Source organism: Hyla sarda, chromosome 7 (assembly GCF_029499605.1).
Source record: "Hyla sarda isolate aHylSar1 chromosome 7, aHylSar1.hap1, whole genome shotgun sequence".
In the NCBI taxonomy this organism is placed as follows: Eukaryota; Metazoa; Chordata; class Amphibia; order Anura; family Hylidae; genus Hyla; species Hyla sarda.
This window is the reverse complement of record NC_079195.1, coordinates 9,888,473-9,894,472: the sequence shown is the minus strand read 5'-3', so window position 1 is coordinate 9,894,472 and position 6,000 is coordinate 9,888,473. Positions and strand designations below refer to the sequence as shown.

At 42.5% G+C, this 6,000-nt stretch overlaps 1 protein-coding gene across 1 annotated transcript in view; it reads left to right on the top strand.

Moving 5' to 3' along the window:
• Positions 1–619: 619 nt before the first annotated feature.
• The window catches only part of LOC130282056 (pancreatic lipase-related protein 2-like), a 52,742-nt gene continuing 47,361 nt past the window's right edge, over positions 620–6,000 (top strand). The window contains exons 1-2 of the mRNA XM_056529901.1: positions 620–715; positions 1,947–2,088. The gene's annotated coding sequence lies outside the window, so the exon portion shown is untranslated. The remainder of the gene's footprint in view (positions 716–1,946; positions 2,089–6,000) is intronic.

The window sequence follows — 6,000 nt, the reverse complement described above, 5'->3', positions numbered from 1 at the left end:
AACATCTTGAGGTCCGCAGGTTGGAGACCACTGTCCTATACTTTACATTGCACGGATCCCTCAACATACGATGGTTTCAACAAACGATGGTCCATTTGGAACGGATTACCATCGTATGTTGAGGGACCACTCACAAACGTGAATAAAATGGAGGAGGGGGGTTACAGGCAAAAAAATCATGACAAATAAATATATAATTGGCGTGAAGAAGTGACAAGTGACAAAATACATGTCGGGGGGGGGGGGGCTCCCCTAGTGCAAAAAAAAAGTGATAACATCGTAAAGATGACAGGTGAAAGGGAATCGCAGTGAAAGTTTTGTTGGTTTGTATGTAGATAAGGAACACTGATGTCCTGACAAATTCCGGCTAACTATAGATTCCTTGGAAATAGAGAAGGCGGGGGTGGGGGGGGAGAAAAAAACGACAGAAAAAGAAAGAAAAGGGAGGAAACGGACGCATTGTTAGTAATGGCCAAGTAAATAATACCGTGAAAACAGAAGTATAAACATATTGGGGGAGATTTATCAAAACCTGTCCAGAGGAAATGTTGCCCAGTTGCCCATAGCAACCAATCAGATCGCTGCTTTCATTTTTAACAAGGCCTCTGCAAAATGAAAGCAGCGATCTGATTGGTTGCTATGGGCAACTGGGCAACTTTTCCTCTGGACGGGTTTTGATAAATCTCCCCCAATATGTTATACTTCTGTTTTCACGGTATTATTTACTTGGCCATTACTAACAATGCGTCCGTTTCCTCCCTTTTCTTTCTTTTTCTGTCGTTTTTTTTCTCTCCCCCCCCCCCTTTCTTTCTCTATTTCCAAGGAATCTATAGTTAGCCGGAATTTGCCAGAACATCAGTGTTCCTTATCTACATACAAACCAACAAAACTTTTACTGCGATTCGCTTTCACCTGTCATCTTTACGATGTTATCACTTTTTGTTTGCATTAGGGCCCCCCCCCCCCCCCGACATGTATTTTGTCACTTTTCACTTCTTCACGCCAATTATTTATTTATTTGTCATGATTTTTTGTCTGTAACCACCCTCCTCCATTTTATTCACATTTGTGAGTACAGTGGTCCCTCAACGTACGATGGTAATCCGTTCCAAATGGACCATCGTATGTTGAGGGATCCATGCAACGTAAAGTATAGGACAGTGGTCTACAACCTGCGGACCTCCAGATGTTGCAAAACTACAACACCCAGCATGCCCGGACAGCCGTTGGCTGTCCGGGCATGCTGGGAGTTGTAGTTTTGCAACATCTGGAGGTGCGCAGGTTGAAGACCACCGCTCCGGACCGTCACCGCTCGTCACCGCTGCCCTGGATGTCGCCTTCCATCGCTGTCGCCGTGTCCCCGGGGTGTCCCCGACGCTCCGGCAAGGCCTCTGCTTCCCCGGCATCCTTGCTCTCCGTCGCCGCCATCACGTCGATACGCACGCCGCTCCTATTGGATGACGGGACGGCGTGCGCAGCGACGTGATGACGACGATGGAGAGCGCCGACGATGCAGGGGATCCCGAAGAGGACGCGCCGGAGCCCCGGGGACAGGTAAGTGATCGTCAGCGGACCACACGGGGCACCGTAAACGGCTATCCGGGGGTAGATGAAGCAGTCTGCGCTGCCGGATAGCCGTTTATGCGATGGCCCCGACATACAAAAGCATCGCATGTTGAAATGATCGTATGTCGGGGCCATCGTAGGTTGGGGGGTCACTGTACTTACAGAAACGGGACGAAGCTGTTCATTTCATTTAAGCCATATGGAGTCTTTGTTCCCAGGACCTCAATCCACCTATAGTGTTGCTCACGAATATTCGAAATTCGAATTTTAATCGCGAATATCGCATATTCGCGAATTCACGAATAATGCGAATATAGCACTATATAATCGCACTTACGAATATTGACTTTTTTATTTTTTATTTATTTTTTTGTTCACAGTACATATCACAGTGATGTCTAGTGGTACGCCCCCCGCACCTGAGAGCTTTGGCTCTCGCTCCCCGCACCTCCAGCTATTGACTTGCCGTCTGCTGTATGGACACTTGGAATAAAGCATCGTTTGGCAAATACTTCTCAGCGGGTGAGTGCAGCTTTTTTCAAGTCTTCTGCTTTTCATGTTTTACACATCACAGTGATCACTGATCATCCATCTCTGCTCTTCGCATATGCGCATATTCGCGAATATTGAGCCCTCCCTTCATTAATAGTATAGGGAACCAATGGGCTAGTGCAGTGGTCTCCAACCGGCGGACCTCCAGATGTTGCAAAACTACAACTCCAGGATGCATGGACAACCAACGAAAAATTTAATGTTTAACCCCTTAACGACGAAGGACGTATATTTACGTCCTCCAACGGCTCCCGCGATATGCCGCAGGGTCTCGCGGTGTCCCCATGTCATATCGGGTCGGTCCCTGCGGCTATCAACGGCCGGGACCCGTGTCTAATACAGGACATCACCGATTCCAATGATGCCCTGTATTAACCCTTCAGACACGGCGATCAAAGCTGACCACCGGGTCTGAAGTGAAAGTAACCCGGCTGCTCAGTCGGGCTGTTCGGGACCGCCGCGGTGAAATCGCGGCGTCCCAAACAGCTTACAGGACACCGGGAGGGCCTTTACCTGCCTCCTTGGTTTCCGATCGATGAATGACTGCTCCATTCCTGAGATCCAGGCAGGAGCAGTCAAGGGCCGATAACACTGATCAGAGGCATGTTAATACACGCCAGTGATCAGTATAAGAGATCAGTGTGTGCAGTGTTATAGGTCCCTATGGGATAACAATGATCAGTATAAGAGATCAGTGTGTGCAGTGTTATAGGTCCCTATGGGATAACAATGATCAGTATAAGAGATCGGTATGTGCAGTGTTATAGGTCCCTGTGGGATAACAATGATCAGTATAAGAGATCAGTGTGTGCAGTATTATAGGTCCCTATGGGATAACAATGATCAGTATAAGAGATCAGTGTGTGCAGTGTTATAGGTCCCTATGGGATAACAATGATCAGTATAAGAGATCAGTGTGTGCAGTGTTATAGGTCCCTATGGGACAACAATAATCAGTATAAGAGATCAGTCCTATGGGACCTATAACACTGCAAAAAAAAAGTTTAGAAAAAGTGTTAATAAAGGTCATTTAACCCCTTCCCTGATAAAAGTTTGAATCACCCCCCTTTTCCCATAAAAAAAATAAAACAGTGTAAAAAAAATAAATAAATAAACATATGTGGTATCGCCGTGTGCGTAAATGTCCAAACTATAAAAATATATCATTAATTAAAGCGCACGGTCAATAGCGTAAACGTAAAAAAATTCCAAAGTCCAAAAAAGTGTATTTTTGGTCACTTTTTATACCATTAAAAAATGAATAAAAAGTGATCAAAAAGTCCAATCAAAACAAAAATGGTACAGATAAAAACATCAGATCACAGTGCAAAAAATGAGCTCTCATACCGCCCTGTACATGGAAAAATAAACAAGTTATGGGGGTCAGAAGATGACAATTTTAAACGAATAAATTTTCCTGCATGTAGTTATGATTTTTTCCGAAGTACGACAAAATCAAACCTATATAAGTAGGGGATCATTTTAACCGTATGGACCTACAGAATAATGATAAGGTGTCATTTTTACCGAAATATGCACTGCGTAGAAACGGAAGCCCCCAAAATGTACAAAATGGTGTTTTTTCTTCGATTTTGTCGCACAATGATTTTTTTCCGTTTCGCCGTGAATTATTGGGTAAAATGACTAATGTCACTGCAAAGTAGAATTTGTGACGAAAAAATAAGACATAATATGGAATTTTTGGTGGAAAATGTAAACGGTTATGATTTTTAAAAGGTAAGGAGGAAAAAACGAAAGTGCAAAAACTGAAAAACCCTGCGTCCTTAAGGGGTTAAAATTGTCCTCTTCTGACCTCTATAACTTTTTTAGTTTTCCGCATATGGGGCGGTTTGAGGGCTAATTTTTTGCGTTGTGATCTGAAGTTTTTACCAGTACCATTTTTGTTTTGATGGGACTTTTTGATCGCTTTTTATTCATTTTTTTATGGTATAAAAAGTTATCATAAATATGCTATTTTGGACTTTGGAATTTTTTGTGCGTACGCCATTGACCGTGCGGTTTAATTAATGATATATTTTTATAGTTCGGACATTTCCGCACGCGGCGATACCAAATATGTTTTTTTTTTATTTACACTGTTTTATTTTTTAAATGGGAAAAGGGGGACGATTCTAACTTTTATTAGGGAAGGGGTTAACTGATCTTTATTAACTTTTTTTTTCACACTTTTTTTTCGCAGTGTTATAGCTACCATAGGAGACTATAACACTGTACACACGGATCTTTTACATTGATCATTGTTATCCCATAGGATGATATAACACTGCACACACTGATCTTTTACATTGATCATTGTTATCCCATAGGGGACTATAACACTGCACACACTGATCTTTTACATTGATCATTGTTATTCCATAGGAGACTATAACACTGCACACACTGATCTTTTACATTGATCATTGTTATCCCATAGGGGACTATAACACTGCACACACTGATCTTTTACATTGGTCATTGTTATCCCATAGGGGGCTATAACACTGCACACACTGATCTTTTACATTGATCATTGTTATACCATAGGAGACTATTACACTGCACACACTGATCTCTTATACTGATCATTGTTATCCCATAGGGGGCTATAACACTGCACACACTGATCTTTTACACTAATCATTGTTATTACTTAGGGGGCTATAATACTGCACACACTGATCTTTTACATTGATCATTGTTATCCCATAGGAGACTATAACACTGCACACACTGGTCTCTTATACTGATCATTGTTATCCCATAGGGGGCTATAACACTGCACACACTGATCTTTTACACTCATCGTTGTTATTACTTAGGGGGCTTTAACACTGCACACACTGATCTTTTACATTGATCATTGTTATCCCATAGGAGACTATTACACTGTACACACTGATCTTTTACACTGATCATTGTTATCCCATAGGAGACTATAACACTGCACACACTGATCTTTTACATTGATCATTGTTATCCCATAGGAGACTATAACACTGCACACACTGATCTTTTACATTGATCATTGTTATCCCATAGGGGACTATAACACTGCACACACTGATCTTTTACATTGATCATTGTTTTCCCATAGGAGACTATAACACTGCGCACACTGATCTTTTACATTGATCATTGTTATCCCATAGGGAGCTATAACATTGCACACACTGATATTTTACATTGATCATTGTTATCCTATAGGAGATTACAACTGCACACACTGATCATTTACATTGATCATTGTTATCCCATAGGAGACTATAACACTGCACACACTAATCTTTTACATTGATCATTGTTATCCCATAGGAGACTATAACACTGCACATACTGATCTTTTACATTGATCATTGTTATCCCATAGGAGACTATAACACTGCACACACTGATATTTTACATTGATCATTGTTATCCCATAGGGGGCTATAACAATGCACACACTGATTTCCTACACTGATCAATGCTTTGTTATACAATAGCATTGATCATTGTTATCATTGCTTGACTGTTCCTGCCTGGATGTCAGGCAGGGAGCAGTCATTCGGCGGTCGGACGTGCAGGAGGCAGGTAAGACACCCTTCTGATGCGTCTTAGTTGATCGGGACATCGCAATTTCACTGCAATCGTCCCGATCAGCCCAACTGAGCTGCCGGGAGTGTATTTCTGTAACTTTAGATGCGGCGATCAGCTTTGAACACCGTGTCTAAAGGGTTAATAGCGTGCGTCACTCCGATCAGTGACGTGCGCTATTAGCCACGAGTCCCGGCCAGTTAGAGGCGTGGCCCTGTATTATAGAAAGGAAGCGGGGCGAAGGGCGTACAGGTATGCCCTTCGTCCCCAACAGGTTGAAAAGCTACCAAGGAAAAGTCAATTATG